Source organism: Acipenser ruthenus, chromosome 4 (genome assembly GCF_902713425.1).
Source record: "Acipenser ruthenus chromosome 4, fAciRut3.2 maternal haplotype, whole genome shotgun sequence".
Lineage (NCBI taxonomy): Eukaryota > Metazoa > Chordata > Actinopteri > Acipenseriformes > Acipenseridae > Acipenser > Acipenser ruthenus.
Genome location: NC_081192.1, coordinates 5,393,397 through 5,412,895, shown reverse-complemented (window position 1 = coordinate 5,412,895; position 19,499 = coordinate 5,393,397). Strand labels below are relative to the sequence as shown.

Sequence of the window (19,499 nt, the reverse complement as noted above, 5' to 3'; positions counted from 1 at the left end):
TATCAGCCAGCCTGGTTGTTTATTCCTTCTGCTTTTATTAAATTATAAAATATATTAGTCATATAACAATCAACAAACATCTCAGTTTGAGGGCCTTGAAAATTACTTTTCTGTCACTGGTACACAGGAGCAAAATCACATGAGGAAATAATTAGACCTCTAATTTTTGCCTCGTGGATTGCAACATATCAAGAATTAATAGAGTTAAACAAGATGTTAAAGAGAAAGAGGCCTGTATTCCATTAGGGCTGAAAAGACATGTACTTGGCTTTTCAGCTTTAGAAAAATAATTGCAGATACTATTTGACTATCTCTATTGGTATCATTGGCGTCGTAACCAATAACATTGTCAGAGGGAAAATATTCTTCTTAAGTAAATGAGGAAATAGTGAATAAACTCAGTAGTGTTGAAGGAATCCAACAATGCCTCCCAAACACCACAGTGTGACGGTGCTTTCAGGATTAAGTGTTCATAGAGGAGACAGTTAAAAATGAAAAAGAAAACTATTCTGATCGTTTAAAATATTTTTAATAAGTAAATTAACACCTGGGATAGCTTTGTGTAAAATCTCTTGGCTAGGGGAAGTTGTGGATACTTGTAAATGTAGCAGAAGGAAAATAACACACAGGCGCAAAATAAAACTGAGCCCAAAAGGTACATACACCGCAGTGTGTGTGTGTGGGAGTGTGTGCGTGAGTGTGTGTGTGTGAGTGTGTGCGTGGGGGTATTGTGTCGTTCTCACAGGAGAGCTGAGGGTTGTGTTTCCGTGTTTATTTAAACCAGCAATGTAGCAGACTTGAAAATAATTTGTTTTCACTAAAATGGTGTTCTGCATTAGATAGAATATATGTAGTTTAAAACACAACTCTGATTAAAATACGGGTTAGAAATAAGAACAAGCAAATGAAAGCCTTTATCAATGTAGGATTATGATTTCACAGCAGAATATATATACAGTATATAATAAAAATACAGGTTTTATTTCCTTTTTGATACGATGCAGTACACATGAAAGGGGCTTGTATGGTCATTAAAGCCCAAGCATCCAAAATGCCTCACTTTTTTTCATCTATCATTAAGAATTTTTGGATTTCATTGCTGTTAGCCGGGGTGGTGGGGGGGGGGGGGGGCGGGGGGGAGAGTACCAGTTATAATACTTGGTAAAGAATGCAAATGGTGGTGGTAAAAACTGTTAAAAAAAATAAGAAATAAAAAATAATAAAATAAATAAATAAATAAATAAATAAATAAATAAATAAATAATAATAATAATAATAATAATAATAATAATAACAACAACTACATAGGTGTTAAAATACACTTGTAACAAATGGATTTAACATTCCCTAAATATTGTTCCTAAATGGGTTTGGTACACGCCCATTTAAAGCAGAGTGAATCTGTCAACTCAATTTACCCTTGGGACTTGACATGCGTGATTCACAACCAGGTTTATAGTGCGCACCTCCTTACGCTCACACAGCAAATCTGTGTAATAATACATGGACTGGAGTGCGGTGACTGTACACACTCCGCACACTGCTGGCGGTCTAAGTGACTAGCCAATTCCTTTATTACAGTATACAGAACAATCTTAACTTTTAGATCAACAACCCTCTAAAACAATACCTCAAATCACTCATTTAGGTACACTGGTGGCATCATCTGGTATATGAGAAACCCATTAAGTGCAAAATAGTTATGTTGTTTGAAAGTGTTTATTTTACAACACTATAAAGGCTTCAAACATTGGATCATATTGGGCTCCCTTCAGATAACTATAATAAAAGATGAATATCACCATCACGTTAATAAAATTTTTTTATATATTTTATATATATATATATATATATACCCTTTTAAATAATTTTATTACATATATTTGGGTGGGAATTAGAACCTCTTCCACACACAGTAATGCCCAAGATGTAATGCCTCTTTGTGATAAAACCAAAGCCCTGTGTTCTATATGGCTAACAGTTTGAGAACAATAGACTGGGATATACCTACACAGATGCGATGGTGACAAGCATACAAATTTAAATATAAAAACTCTCTATTTTTTTTATTATTTTTTTAATCAAAAAAGAATAGTCTGATATAAAAAGATATTTTACATCAGAAGTTCAGAAAAATAATCAAAAAATAACTTATTTGGAGCCCTGGTACCTTTGTAACAGCACCCACATGAAATTCAGGTTTCATGAAAACTGTAACATTTAAATAAAATCACAAAAGCTTCCGCAATGTACCTTTCTGAAAAATAAATAAATAGAAGAGTTAATAGAAGGAGGCAAAGCACAGTGACAGACTAAGTACAACAGTTTCATGTGCAGGTACCAGGAATGTCTTTCATTCAGATGCGAGATCTTCAAATTGTGCTTCCAGAATTGTTTTAAATTAAAAGTGTAAGCTTTAATAAAGATGTACGGTGTTTCTTATATGAATATGTATGTTCTCATGTGTGTAGTTTTTAGTTCTTACGTTTTTGACAGAGAGCACAGGAATGCACAAACAACACGAAAAAAGATGCTGTCTCTTTAAAACTGGTTGCAGCACACCACTCTCAATCATTGTTAAGTTTTTTTTTTTTTAATCAATGTTTGGAATGATAGCAGAACTATTTTTAAAAGGAGGAGTCACAACACAGGTAGGTATTAAAAGAGAGACAGTACCCTTATTTACTGGCGACAGGAAAATAAAAACATGCCCTGGCAGCGAAACAGGTATTTACTCTCCAGTTACCACAGGTATAATTTCCCTCTGTGTGCTGAGCTGTTATTTCACTTCAGTGTAAATTATCAAGGGGAGTGGAATGGTTTCAGGTGGGATATTAGACCTCATCCCTTAAGTGGGACAGATTACTGAAACCCACAATAGCCAGAGTGGCAACACGTAGTCATTCACTAGACAAAAAAAAAATCTAAATCAAAGCACTTCTGAGCAAACCTCACTTCAGCCCTATAATAAGAACTATTACAGTTTTAAACCTATAGTTACCCACATGACGGGTAGGTTTAATACAGCATAAACCTGAAAAAAGGGCGGATGGGAATGTTTTATGCGCTTACTAAATAGCTTTGTTTTTAGTTTACAATGCAATCATAAAGATGTATACCAATGTGCTGTTTTTTAATATCCGCTATATTACATTTCATGATGAGGACTTGAAAATAAATTGTTTGGACATGTGTGATGCATTGTTGGGAATCAAAGTGTTCCCTCTATCTTAGTTTTGAATTCAGATTGCTCAAATACTGGATGAACTATTTACAACAGTAAGGGATTAACGATGTTGTTGAATAATGATGTAGCTAGCTTTAGATACAACCGCTGGCAGCCCCCATAACTTTCCATGCCGGCAATTTATTAACGAGACTGGACAGGAGGATATTTCTTTGCAATACAATCTACAAAAAGAAAATGAAAAAACAAACATATCTGCTTATATTGTAGCTGACACTTATTCCACCTCACACAGCCCTCAAATGTGAGAATGAGTGAAGTGTAGACTAATTGGTCTCAGAGGTTTTGTGCAGGAGTGTTTTATTTTCCTTTTATTAAATGTATTTTTTACAGTACAGTATTTAGTAGAGGACATACACTGCACTGGCGTTTTAGATCTTCTGACTGCCAGTGACAATCCTGAAGACTGCAGCTTTTATATTCAGCTAATTCACTCAGGCCCCTAACCTGTAAAAACATTACCCATTGCTTTACCTGTTTTTCTGTCTCACTTTCTACTTCTTCCACCTCAGAGATAAAGCTGCTGAATTAAGAGCCAATTAGTGCTCAACATGATGTAGACTTCAAGCCAAAACTGGGCTGCGATCACTGGAGTTCACTTCACAGTAAAAACTGTGACTGGCTTCCTGCTACTGAAGGTAATAACACTTGTGAATGGATGCGTCTTTTATTTCTGGCTTGTCAACACAGCACTGTAAAGGCATGAAACAGAATGGAATATTTCAATTAAATGTAAGATAAACTATGCTAAATGAACCCGTCACACTGCTCGCGCTGAAGGAGTTTGCCTACAGCAAAGCTTTAAGCAAGAAAACCTTGCCTATTGTTTTAAACATTTTCTGTCCCAGAATAAATGAAGGGTTAGCACTGTCAGACTATTCGACTGCCAGCTACTGTGTACCCATTCATTAAATGCTTTTTAAAGACTGTCCTAGTTAGAGGGACATAGAGATTTCCTGTAATTACTAACCACTGCAGTGCAATCCACCAATACTTTTCTTAAATAACATGTATATTTTCAGGCTTACTGAATCTTTCATCTTTTGACACAAAATGCTATATTGAAAATACTAACATATTATATTTTCCATTTAAAAATGTCAATGTAAAATATTGCTTTTTTTTTGTGAAGTGAAGCATCAGTGTCATAAAGTACAATTCCGCCTGACAATTACAAGGCATCTACACAGTCTTTGATGCTGGTCTAAAGATACTCATGGCTATACTTGCAAACAGCTTCTCAGCATGGGTGCCTTTGTTGAGGTTAAGTTACGCCAATAAAACAGGGTTAATACAATTAATACAACAAATGACTTCCCATCATTTGCACACCTGCTGAATGCATATTAACGCTTTAGTCATCTATTGCGAAAGGGTACAGTAAGACTGAGAATGTTCTTAACGTTCATTTCACTTACTGTAGCCTTAGAAGTATAAAAACACTTACAAGAATTGACAGGACTTCTAACAAGTGAAAGCTTACACATTGTATTCTCTTCTTACATTTTAGTTGTGGTACCAGGGCAAAATCTCCAGTTTAATATGAACATGACACAGCTTGTCATAAACAACTCTGATAAAGGCAGAAACAATTAAATATTCTTTTCTTTTATTTTTTTAATATGTTACTGGTCTAATTAACAGGGTTATTTTCCTTTCAAATGCAGATTTAAAATGAGGCCCTTTGTACATACATATTTCTAATAACATGTTACAGCACTTTGCTCAGCTATAAATTATTTAAGGTGGCACAGGATATCGATTTGCATCTGTATTGGCGAGGTGCTATACCCTTAAAAACAGCAGCAGCTTTGTGAACCAACATCTTTCATGACTGTTGCAAATAATGGTGAACCAGGGTTTTTCCAAAAGATAATATTCCCTGAATGCTGTGAACATCGATTCATAACACATATTTGATTAAAAATGCTCAAAATCCATAATACAATGAAACACACATCTAGAAGAATAGAACCAGAAGCAGCTAAATTACAATCTATTCTAATAATAAAAAAAAGTACAGGACAAGCATACTTTCCTACAAATTATTTATATAACATTTGCCAGCTGTCTTTGCTGTGCAAAGTATTTCTCCATGGAAACTAACAACAATGCATTAAAGCGAGCTTGCTTGAAAACAAATTGCTCTATTAACTTGATCCCAATTGCACGTAGCTCTTTAAAAATAATTTTAAATTAGCCGTTATATGAAGTATTGTACACATTCTATTTTTTCAGAGCTTTAATGTCTTTTAAGTGTGTGCATTTTAACTGATATTATAATTGAAATTAATGGTCTACTGAATGTTAAAAATAATATAAAAGGTGCAAATTTAAACACTACCACCCACACTTCTCCACCAATACGTAAATGGTTAACTGGTATGCCACTTCCCATTAGTGACTTCACTTACTTGAGAAAAACCTGGTTTACGTCAGTAGTATTACATGCAAAATACCCTGCAGCAATAACAAAGCCAGTAAATTAATTTACATTTGATAATCAGAGTTCCCTAAAGTAGAGGCTGTTACATTTGAGCCCAGCAAGCCAGCACTATAAGTACAGTATACTCCTTTTTACTTTCTGATTCATCCACAATACAGAACTTCAGTCCATGTAATGTAACAATATATTGCACCTTCTACTACAATGCACTGCACTATAATAAAGTAAACCTATTATGGATCTACATAACTAAAACAATCCATACAAACTGAACAATTACATTTTTAACAACCACACTTGGAAGTAGTTTTTATACTATACTACTAAGAACATGTATAAGGTTAAGCTCTTGATACCAGCAAAATGAAATGGCTATTGCCCTGAATCCTTAAGAAGATCATCAGAAAGTTGAATTATCAGTGAAATATGATCTGGTTTAAGTTATCTGATGTACTTCAAATATAAAAGAAAGCAAGCCTGTTTCACTTCCGAGTCACATAAATGAAGAATGTCCAGGGACCTAGAAGTGCTTCAATTGAGCGCTATTGGATCCAGTGGGGCATAATCTGTATTTTTCTGTAGCATTCGTGTTGTATTTTTATTACAATGTAATTATTTTGCCACATCCTGTTCTACTAACTTTATGGATAAAAGTCCAGATGTGTGTGTAGCTTTGTTGTTTTGGAGACAGACAGAAAGTTAACTTTGTCAATATCTTGAATTATCAGCTTGACCATCAATTTCCTCGGTAATAACATGTTCAACAAAGAAACACAAACAAACTGCATATCTTTTACTTATCTATTTTAACAAGAGCAATCATTAATTCAACCTTTTTCTTACACAGTATACTTATGTGTTCTTTCCAGGTACAAATACATGTCAGGCTGAATATTTACCAAGATATGAATAAATCCATAGACAGTGTGGTATTATAAAAAATAAATAATAATATTGTGATTGAAGCTACAGTAATTGAAATACATGTTTACAATTTTTTGACACTACATAGAAATGTACATGAGAACTATTTAGTAGTAAAGTGATACTTTAAAATATCTTGCTATTACATAGTAAAATATGTTCACGTTGGTTCTATATTTGTTACTATGCTGATGGAAATAATGGCTAATTGTTTGCAATATTGTGCATATACACACAAATGGTTAAAAAAGAACAACTGTAATTTCAGAAAGATACAAATATACTGTTTAAAAATCAATTTCCATGTCAATCTGGCTGGCATCAGGCTTTCCATAGAAACATTTTAACAGCCTGACAAACACCTTGACAACATTGCTTTAAATACCCTGCAAATATGGTTTCAGTGTTATGCATCTCCACTATACATTTCGTATATGCTAATCAACAGGCATTGGGGTTTCTATTCAGGGCAAAGTCAAATAAAAGTGCTTGAGAATCCTGAAAGGCAGTGGCTTTTACAAATGATAAACGCGTGTGAAGTACAACACAGTGCACAGTAACTAACACAAGCCCTTCTGTGAGCATTCACCGAAGCACTAAAACTACAATGAACAACGAAGAATGTTGTTTAAGTAAAAGAGATGGAAGTCAACAAATAAAGTAAAAACAAGACCAGTGTATTAAAACAGCCTGAAAGAAACAGCGTTATGTATTTGTTTTTGCACCAAAGGCTACTGGATGCCTACACACGTTTATTTAATTCAAAGCCTAGTATCGCTGAGTCACAGCAAAAAGTTAGTATATACGGAAGTCTTTGTTTATTATCTTTGTTTTAATGTCTTGTTATTTATTGGCGACATGCTTACGCAAATCACAGATCACTTCTGCAGTGCAAGATCATTTTGACAGCGCGGTGTCAAGTTCTGCAATGTACAGCAACTTACAAACAGCTAAACCAGTCTCCACATACTGTACTAAAACGGAAAAAACCGAAAAAAGTCAGTGTGTTATACATTATATTGTAATGCTGAAATGAACGGAACAAAACTCGTGCGATTAAATATGTTACTGGCACTGTGCAGAGTCTGGTTGGTGCGTGACACTGCTACAATTTAGAAAAGCAGTGTAAGTACTGTCTTCCTGTTGTGTTTTACAGGAATAGAAACTCGGTTGTTTGACTTCACAAGAGTTTTATTGTTGTTGTTGTTGTTGTTAAACTGAAGGCATTCCTATCGTTCTGTATCTTAACGCTGACAAACAGACAGTTGAAACCTCTATATACAGTGTGACAGACAGGTGCTGGTGATTAAAATTGGAAATCGATTACAGTTTTACATGTAGCCTACACATAATAAACAAATAAGTTAGTAATAGTACCTCCAAAGATGCCAAAGTTAGCAGAACCTGCCAAGCGTCTGGTTTCCCATCAAAAGTTGACAAGTCAGTTTAGCTGTTTCCCACCTTGAGCGATTCAATAAGGGAAAAGTCCTCAGATCAAAAGCTCGCGCTGACTTTACCTCTCTCGCTCTCGCTCTCTCTCTCGCTCACTCTCTCTCTCTGCAGCTGTGTCTATTAGATTTGAGTGACTCGAATGAATGCAAGTGAGATCAGCGCGGGCTAAAGCATGAGGTGGATAGAGAGGCGCGGGAGGATGGCTTTCTGAAAGGAAGTCAGGTAAGAGATGACCCCTCCCATTCTGATGCTCAAATCGATGATTTGTCGTTTTAGCAGAACCCCTTCTCAAACCCAGGGCTGTTTTATACTCTCGCTGTATTCCCAGCTCCCCGGGGATTGAGTTTCACAGTACCCGGGAGAAGTCGTAGCTGTCAGAACATTTTTTTTTCCAGTCACACACATTTGTTTAAATTTCTGCATTCCACATGCTTACCTGAAATGAAAAAAAATTAAAAACAAGTTTAAACTAAGGACAGTGCCTACAGTACAATTAATTTATTTTCAAGTTTTACACAAATTATTTCATTAGCTGCTTTTAAGCCTAGCAAAATATTGCTGACTGATGTGTTAACACCTTTTAGATGATTTATTTTACATTACTTGGCAAACGATAGCTTATGTAGATCAATACTAAAATACAGTTGGCTATACTAAACTATTTCAAGTAAAAGTTTCAGTTTTATTAAATACAGAATACATGCAGCCTACTTTTGGACTTTAAAATCATGTAAATACTTGGTAATCAATTCTGAATATATTCAAATTAACAGTTAACTATTGTAAATACTTAATGCTTGTGATAAATTCTGATGTACAAGTTTCAAATTTAAGGTTGCATTTTAATAGTTGGTTAACCAAATTTGCAACAGTATCAATCATGCAATGTTACCACAAATGATTCGTTTGAAGGGTTTTCTAATATTATAATCTAATAGACTATCACTTGCGCCCTTTAACTGCACTGGCAACGCAGCTGAAGTATATGTCACTATTTTATTATATATATATATATATATATATATATATATATATATATATATATATATATATATATATATATATATATAAAACAACTTTATCTTGCAACTGGAAGTAATCCGAGTACAATAACATTCAAGAATTATGCACTTACTCAAAAAACGCATTTTGCGATTTAATTAACAGCACTGAATTGTGTATTAAAACACGTTTCTCAAGAATATGCACGTGTACAACTTAAAATAATATGTTTACACACACACACACACATTATATATATATTATTTTTCTATAAAGCATGAATGACGTGCATTTTAAATAACGTTTCATTTAGTGCATTATTATTTTTAAATAATGGAATTTTAGTTTTCTGTGGGCAAGAATTCGACCTATTCATCTAACACGCTACAGCAGAAACATTTCTGCTGAAGTTCAGAGTACCTACAAATGTTTACACTTTTTGAAATATGAATTCCATTATTAACATTTTTTATAGGTTACTACGTGATCACACAGGTATGAACGTTTTCCCAACCTGCACAAGAAAAACAAAGTTTGTTTATTATTATTAGAAGCAGGGCGAAATATAATAATAAAAATATACATCATAAGAGCTCTCATAATAAGGCATAGGCTACTTCATCGAAAAATGATGTTTAGAATGTGAAACGTGTGCAGCATTCTTTAAAAGAAGTTTATGCAAATTAATGTACTTTCAAATACATATAGCCATATCCATTCGTGACTAAACATATACACAATTGTTACCGTAAAAACTACACGATTATACCTTCTGGCCTATATACAGTACAGCCAACATACAATAATTAATACAAGTAAAGATTACATGTATGAATTGACCATTAGTGGATGTTTAGTGAACCAAATAGATGTTAAGAATGTGCCACACTGGCTGTATAACAAACTGTTTGGTTGGAACTTGGAATCGCTTTCTTAGGCACATTTAAATAAAGTGTTTAAAAATGTGCCATAGGAAGCCTGCTAAACATCTGGCACTTTGGTACTGCCGCAAGACTAAAGCAACAATCACGGATACAGAAAGAGTTTATTGGCGATCTGGTTTCAAATTAAATCGTTATTATTATTATTATTATTATTATTATTATTATTATTATTATTATTAGCACCACAATTATCTCTGCAACTAATACTGAAGTGATTTGACTTTCTAAATACAAAACCCACCTCTGTCTTAGAATGTAAAAAACTAAGCTCTGTCAATGTTCGGTACCCCTTTACTGTGAGCTTCTTTTGCCCGATGGAGTGATGCGTATTCAAAACTTTGATACAATACACACTGGTTTGTTAAAAGACAAAATCGCAGTCCCGCTTTTTTAAGTGTAAAATTAAGAATGGATTTGAAATGGATTCGATTATTAGGTTATCTTCATATCAATTTTAAAATGTTTTATCAGAATAACTGGGAAATTTGTACTGATTGTAAGAGGTAAGCAGTTTTTAAACACAGTTTACTATTGCAATATGGTCACTCGTGTGTGTGCGTGTGTGTGTGTGTGTGTGTGTTTTAGACAATGTCAAGTATTTGCATATACATTCACCCGCAAATCTCAAAAATAAAATGGCAGGTTCTTAACGAGTGGATTAAAGGATTTTAGCGCTGCTCAAACATATATGCTTTACAAAGCTCTCAATTAGAGCTGTGACACAATACGGATAGGTATTTACTAAGTATTTACAGAGCATGGGATTAACACTGCATCATTCCAGGTTTATGGAAAGAAACAAGAGGCGCTAAATAAAGCAGTTACTTTATCATGTGTTCTATGTGCATTCAGATACTGTTATGTACAATGTTGCACCAGTAAGGATGGATATATTATAAGCATGTAGATGGCAGCAGATCCTCTCTGTTGTAATTGTTGTGTTGTTGCTTGAACACTGATGCATTATTGTTAATCTATCTGTCATCACTTTCCATTGGGATTGAGCCTGTATTGGCATTCACAAGTTCATTCTTTTTCTTGAATAAATGTTTGTTCAATGTTATTCCACTCCTCAGCTCCCGTCTTGAATGAATTGAATGGAGAGGACGCCAGAAGTTACTGTACCTAACAGTTCAAAGAAGAGTGTCTTACCATTCAACGTCCTACCATTCAACTAAACAGTTAGCTCTCTCGTGGAGAGGTAAGTATAGGTAGTATACTGATGTCAGTATTATGAACCTGTCATAATCCATTATCTCCCCCCTCCACTGCTGAATCAAAACGGGGACTTGAGGTGCTTCTGCTGACCCAACAGCTTCCATCAGCCAACCCAATGTCTTCAGCATTGTAGAAACATGTCCGTCCTGACCTGGAGGATACACTGAGGATTAAAGTAATCTTGAATACTGTATTTACTGCAATATTCAAACCTACCCCTTTAAAAGATATAAAATGTGTACTTATTGATACTAAAGTCAGATCTAATAGCGAATTGGGTTTCTGAAAGGAGACCATATACTGCTGTATTTTGTTTTTTACACAAGGTATTTTATGAATTTATTTATTCATTCACGTAAGTATTTAGTATGTGCTTAACATTTTGTCTGCCATCATAGATAGAATCTCTATTGTTATAGGCCTGCTAATAAGATCTCATCTCATTGCCATTGGTACATTGGAAGATTCTACTAAGAGGTTAATCTAAACCTTCCCTTTTCACAGGGACCCATTTCTATGTATTAACCCCCCCCCCCCCCCCCCCCCCCCCCGCCCCCTGCTGGGATGGAATAGTGGAGGCGGCCACACATGTGTGTCACACTTCACAGATTTCTCTATATATCTAGAAAGTCGCTTTGTCAATTACAGTATTATGAAAGTTGGTAGTAACATTAAATAGCATATGCTATTGAAAATATCAGATTCTGGGGATATAGCGGGGTGTCTGTGTGCACATACATCCGTCCACCTGTCACACTGACACTGTTGCATATATCTGGGGAACCGCTTATCCAATTGTCATGGTCTTAGCATTATTATTTAGCGTACGTTACTGAGAATCTGGTTGTTTAAAAGTTTCTTTTGGTATAAACCTAAAATTCAAGCGTTGGAACTGTAAACCCTAAATAGCCGTCGTCTTACAAAAGCTTTTGTTTCAGGGAGTTAAAAGCAACAACAAAAAATAACAAATAAAGTGGTGGAGGAACTGCCGCTGGTTACCTTTTAAAATGCTCTTGGGTGCTTTCTATACATCTCATACACTTTGTTTGGGGGAGCAAATCTTTTTCAACACCCCTTTTTAAATTGCATAAATTGAACCTGTTTTGCAGATTGATTTGCTACATACTGTACGTCTCAAACATCCAGGCTCAAGAGACATGCATATAATAGGGCTCAGGTATTTATGTATTTTTATTTTAAAAACATGATCTCTGTTATTACTTTAGATTAAAGAAAGGTTATATCCCTCATTCTTAGGATATCTGTTACACTTATTGGGTCAATTACATCAGCAGTGTCTTCTAGGTCAAATCCTGTTACTGGCTGAAAGCATGTCAGTCAATTGGGGAAACAATGAGTTGGTTAATGACAGGAAAGAAGTCATTGTGAAACTTGGCATTGACATTACTTAGCATGAGTTATTGAGGAATCAGATTCTGCAGATATAGGAGGTCGTCTGTCTGCAATGTCAAAAATGTCAAGGTCAATAAGGGAGTTTTGAGCAATTTCAGAGGACTACATTTTCAAATAAAAGACATTATTTGAAGTCATTGAGAATATCAGGGGGTATAGTGTACATGCTTCCACTTACATTATTTGCATACAATATACATCTCCAGAGCCGCTTATCCAGTTCTCCAATCCTATCCGAACTTGGTATTAAGATTTTTTTAGCTGTGGATGTGCTGTGGATATAGAAAGCTATGGATTTGTTTTATTATTTATAACGGTTTATCTTTTTATGTTTCTAAAAAAAAATAAAAACATAAAGGCGGCTGCATTTCCCTTAAATAGTCTATATAGCTGCCTTCTGGAAACATGTGCTGTATTGGAAATGCATTTCCAAACATCAGATTACTAGAGCGGACTGTGTGCTTTAACCCTACCATTTCCAAGCCAGCCTGGGTTTAATGTATTTTCAATGTTAAATAGGCATTCATTTAAAACTAAAACTTTTCAAGTGCTATTTTTAACTGTTACAGTATATGCCGTTCAGATTCTCAAATTAAACTTTGCAATCTCATTTAGTGTTAAATCACATAAATGTATTTGGTATTTACTGTCAAATGTTCTGTTTTGTCAGCTTGTATTACAGTAATGACGGTCTATAAATATAGTTAAACAGTTATTTTAGAGCATTTGACTGGCATCCACACTGACAGTAATTTGACCTTAAAATGTTTTTTTTTTGTTTACTGTGTACCTTTCGATGAAGAAATAGTTCAAGTGTAGGATTGGATGTTTGGCCTGCTAACTCAAGCTTCGTGTTGCAAAGGAGTTTAGCACTAGCAGGCACATGGAGGTGTATTGCAAGTCATTGTGTGGCAAAGGAGTTTAGCGCTAGCAGGCACACAGAGGTGTATTGCAAGTCATTGCTATAGTTCATGCAGTGCTGGCTTTGTATCTCTGTTACCTTGTTTCAAAGTGAAACTCAGTGATCTGAGGTGTGCAAAGGGGAACAGAGCAATGAATTCAGATAAAGTCAGTTGTCTAAGCCCAGACACTAAACAGTATAGTTAGGTGGTCCCATTCTGACCCCACGGTACTGTATGTGTCACTGGAACTAACTTCTGACCAACAGGGGAATCACTTACTATTTTAAAATTGAAAAACTATTCATGCAAGTTGAGGCTTTTATTACATTCAAGAGCAATATACTTACAATATACGCTCTTTCTGCAGCAACCGTAGATTTCCCTTTTAAATACAAACTTAATATGCACGTTGAAATAACACATTTTTCATTTCAACGATGTACAGTTAAGGCCTGGTCACACAGGCAACATTTGTCGACGGCAACGAGGAGGCGACAGATCTTGCCGGCTTGCCACCTCGTGTGATCACCCCAGGCAACACGCCGGCAACATATCTCCCACTTAGGACGATCTTCTATTTTTCAGGCAAAACAAGGGCAACATTTTCAATACCAGCCAATCAAATTTGATAATAGTGTCACATGATGATAAGGCTAGACCATAACATCAGACAGACGGCGTATATGATGCATTCTGATTCCTGCATTTCATCCAATTAATTATAGTCTATCGATCTGCAATACAGTGTGTATGTGGATAAGCAAATGTTAATATCCACGATTACAATAACATATTCAAGCTACGAATAAATGTATCTTACAATAATAATATGCCACGTGTAGTGTATTTTTAAAAGCTGTTTTATTTCAAATCAATTTGCCGTGTATGCAGTATGTCATTCCTACATTAACCCCCAATCATATCATCTTTCATTTTAGCAGTAAACAAAGTGAAATTTGTTTTAAAAAATCTGACGTCTGCCTTGCTCTCAAACATAGAATTAAAAGTACAACAAATGTGTTCCTCTTGTTGCCGTTGACAAAAGTTGCCCCTGTGACCTGGCCTTAAGGATGAAATTGTGGCCTACTGCAAAATGGATTACAGCTTTAAACACAGACAGACAGTTTCTTGGTTTGTTTAATACCGTATACTATACTATAATCACAAAAAAGCCAAGGCTAAGTACTAAACTAGTTTCATTGCTATTGCTGCAGTACCTCAAGGACAACTTTAATCTTATTGACCACGCTCTTAAAATAGGAGGGGAGAGGGTGCTTGCTTTTTTGTTATTGTACTGTATTTTGGAGAACAGTAAGTTAAATACAAGTTAATAAATTTTTCCCGAAAAGTTGAGATTTATTGCGGTTTTGGGACTCCACACAAAGTGCTCTTACAGTTTCAATCTTAGTCATTCTGTTACCATTGAACGCTCCTTTTTTGAATGAATTGGTCTCTGAATGATTTTCACATAACGGATGCTATCTACGAGCATATTCTCTAAAGCACTGGAAAAAACAATCGTCGTTTTTTTTGTTTTTTTTTACATATCTACAATATATTTTTGTTTTTCAAAATGAGTTTAAAATCACAGCATTTTTAACATTTGAAGTAGATTATGTTCAGGCTTCTTTAGATTTTACGTTATAATATATATATATATATATATATATATATATATATATATATATATATATATATATATATATATATATAAATTGTTTTATTTACAGTGTGTTGTGTCTATGCATTTGTACAGTGTTATATTTTGTGTTATTGTCATTTTTGATGCTGCTTAATTTGTACTTGTTGCTTTTCAGGGAGCCAAAACCAACATGTATAATCTCTTAAAAATGTCTCACTGAGTACACTTTTAAATGAATAAGTGGAAAGCAATGAAGGAAAGTAAAACAAAAAAAAAAAGACATTTTGACACACCTGGCTTGTATTTCAACTATATCTTAATAAACACATCCTAGTTATGGTTATTAGTATATTTATATTTTATGCTAATATTTTGTAGAAAATGTGTCTTTTATTATCAACTTCATATAACCTGGTGCACAATCCTATACTTTCTTACTTACTTAAAGAAGAGGCACACAAGAATTCTGCATGTAATTCCAATGAATACCACAAGATGGCTTTATGGTTAAATGAATATCACAAAACAGCAAATCCCCAGGGAAATGAAGCAAGTTAAGGAAAAAGTCTCTTTTCTTGGTAATTGTAAAATGGCGTCACCACTAAATAAAGAGGAAATTGGGAAGTAGACCTGAACTGCATAAGTTTGCAAGTTTTTTTTTTTTTTTTTTTTTATCATAAAAATACAGCTATTGCTGAAGTGAATGTGTAACAGTACCACTGTCAAATTTAATTTAGAATTATGCAGTGTGTTTTACTCAAACCACAGGGAATAATTTAATGTACAAAAGGATTGGAATATGTCAAATTAAGCTAATGCTAAAATTGCTCAAACTGCTGTGCTGTACTCAATACAAGAACTTATAAGAACATAACAAAAGTTTGAGAATGGGAAAAGGCAATTAGGCCTAACAAGGCTTGTCCCTTGTTAGCACACCATTTTCCCCAACTAGGGGGAACTAATTTAAAAGCACAGAATCTAGTCTTTGTTAAATATCCCCAGTGTTTTAGATCCCACTACTTCACCTGGTAGGCTATTCCATATATGTATAACTCTGTGTAAAAGGTGCTTCCTACCTCTTGTTCTAAACTTACTTTTACTCAGCTTCCACATAGGCCCTCTTGTTCTAAACTTACTTTTACTCAGCTTCCACATAGGCCCTCTTGTTCTAAACTTACTTTTACTCAGCTTCCACATAGGCCCTCTTGTTCTAAACTTACTTTTACTCAGCTTCCACATAGGCCCTCTTGTTCTAAACTTACTTTTACTCAGCTTCCACATAGGCCCTCTTGTTCTAAACTTACTTTTACTCAGCTTCCACATAGGCCCTTGTTCTCCCTGTGCTAAATTTGAAGTTGTGTCTTGGGTTAACTTTATCTAGATCATTTATGATTTTATAGGATGTCTCATCCCTTAGGCTTTGCTTTTTTATGCTCTTGAGTGGAACTCACAAAACACAGCAAATGACCCAATATTGTAACCATTACCAAAAACAAAAACAAAAAAACGTGGAGGACATTGGGGGGTAAATGTAAATTATAACATTTGATACAGAATCTCTACTTGTCTGAAAAAAATGCCTTCAGCTGCAGCGCTTATGAAAGACATATGCCAATAATAAACTTAGATTATCGTTATAACCCAGTTATCAACACAAAACATACCTAAACTAACAAATTGCATACTTGGAATATACATTTGTGTCACAAATAAATTCAGCAGCTACCAGCAGAAGATTTACTACATTTGGTTCGTGGCCCTCCATAGAGTAATTCATTAGTGCAATCATTATCAACAGCACATTACCTAGTGTTCTTGCGGGCCAGTGAATTCTTTATTGTTACATCATTTGGAGCCTGTTTTTGTTTTTTGACTAGGCAAATCTAATGTTACAAGTAGATTTGTATACTATAGTCTACTATAGGCCATATTAAAAAAAAAAACACTTATCCCAGTGTTACGTGTAAGGCAGTTTTGTCTCCCAAAACGAAAACAAAGCGTTTATGTCACCACACTTCAAATAAACAACTCATTAAAGAGTTCCTACATAACCCTTTGTTGTTTCTTGCTACAGTAGTTTGTAATGTTGGTAGAATTTGCTTGGTCAAAAACAAAATGTTGCAAACTTAGCATAGAGGCTAATGCTGTGTGAAAGGGGCCTGTGTTGTACCACAGCATTTTGAAGCTTCCTTTTTAAAACAAGCAAATTCTTCATCAATGGTGTTTGATGGAAATAAAAATAATTTGTTTTATACATCAGTGCCAACATTATGTTAAGAAGAATGATTATGGCTATTTGAAAAAGCCTTTTGATTTAATATAAAAATAATGATACTCCAGCAATGATTGTCCTTTCTATAGCCAAGTGGTGTTTTGCAAAAACAATGAAGCCATTCTTGGTTATGAAAAATCTGCACTTTGCATCTGTCTGCTATCACTTCTTGGTTGAAAATGATTAAAACTAAAAATTTTACAAAAATTGTTTGGTAGCATCTGAATACCATTGTATAGGGATCCACACTTGCAGTAACAGTTCAAGGTGCTTAGCTGCTACTTAAGCCCTTATTTGAAATACATTTTAATTCAGAGTGAATTGATGGTAGTAATACATGCAGTGAAAACAGCACACTGCTCTACATTATAAAAATATGCTATTGATTTTAAAAGTATTTTATAAAATACAGGCTTGCAGTAAACTGCCAGAATGGCTTGAGATTTTAACTGCTATAGATGTTTTCAATATAGTTTTATTTGACTTTATTTGCCAGAATTAAATGTTTTGAAAGACATGATTTTTATACATTGATTAGGGTTATGATCTTCACATTTAAAGTAAAACCACAAATTAAATATATTTTAACATTGGCTTATTGAAAATGGGTGGAGATTCAATCAGTTTTGAGGAGGACCCTGGACTTTTATTAGGCACCAGCCAAAACATGTGCCTGCTTGATTTAGTTTCTTATCATTTTAACTTATGTTGCCAAAAGCCTATCCTGCCCATGTATCTTATAATACTGCAAGGGTGTGGTTAATGCCTTTGTCACTTGGATCAGTCTGTCGAGAACCAAGTCACCCCAAAGTTGCTTGCGGAACAATATGAACAATATGAATTGCCCTACTTCAAATGTCCAAACAAAATGTGACAATGCACTTTCCATCCATCTATCAAGCGAGTTTATAAGTTACTCGGTAAAATTGCTACAAAAATAGTAGCGACATAAGGGCGAAAAAATAGTTTCCCATCCACATAGCCTAATTTGCATGTGTCGCTACGTTTTATGGTTATTCCCAAGAAATAAACTCGCTAGATGATTTTCCATACATTTTTTTTACTTGCTCGCTAGTCTAGCGAGTATATTCTACAGAGTTAAGCATTTAAAAAAAAAAAAAAAAATGAACCTTGGCCCTGTTCCACATATGCAGTTCACAAAACCAACAATAAAGTGTGCATCCTGTATGGCAAAACTGAACCTGCAGTGAGTGTCAGAAATGATGTAAATAAGTGTTGCATGCATAAAAGGTACCTACAAAGGTAAAGGGAAAACCTGCAGCATCGTTTTCACGTATTTTCCCACTAGTTTAAAGGTTGCTTATTCTATTTCTGCTCTTTTGTTAGAAGTCTTCCAATTTTGTGTAGCACAGTGTACGCGCATACTATTAAACTGCATAAGCAGAAAGAAAAAAGAAAGAAAAAACATTTGTATTATAAAGCCATTTAAAAAGTATGTGTGTGTGTGTATATATATATAAAATGGACACTAATTAAGAAAAAAAACAATTAAACATTCAGTTTGTTTAACTTAATTTTAAAGCTGAGGGAACACAAAGCCACTGTGGCTTGGAACTTGGTTTCAGGAGACTAGGTTTCAGACCACTGCATGGCACACCAGGGGAGACTTGAGGAGACTAGTGGCGCCAAATCAGCCAATCAAAAGCCCACTTTTAAAATGGGAGAAAATTCCTGAATAAAGAATAAAAAGATAAAACTAATTCCGACATTATTTCTCAGTTTGTGTTCTTATTGCGTATATTCAAAATGATACAAAATAATACTGACAGTTCTCTCATTTACCAATTTCAGTTGGGGAGGTGGAGGTTACTGAGTAATTTATTTTAAATTAATATCTTTAGCAAAAGGTGATGCATTCACTGGATTTGCTTGTGTGATTGTCAGGCAAATCAGCACATTTTTGGCAGTGACACGATAAAATAAAAAAAAAATACAGTCCGCTACAGTCCATATATGGATAGTATTCATCACATGATTTGAATCACCATATAATATGATTCAGAAGGATATATATTA

At 34.6% G+C, this 19,499-nt stretch overlaps 1 protein-coding gene across 1 annotated transcript in view; it reads right to left on the bottom strand.

Annotated features, from left to right (window-relative positions):
- Nucleotides 1-8,329, bottom strand: part of LOC117400317 (DNA-binding protein SATB1-like) — a 53,063-nt gene extending 44,734 nt beyond the window's left edge. Inside the window, exon 1 of the mRNA XM_034000092.3 lies at nt 7,995-8,329. The gene's annotated coding sequence lies outside the window, so the exon portion shown is untranslated. The remainder of the gene's footprint in view (nt 1-7,994) is intronic.
- Between the last annotated feature and the right edge of the window lie 11,170 nt (nt 8,330-19,499).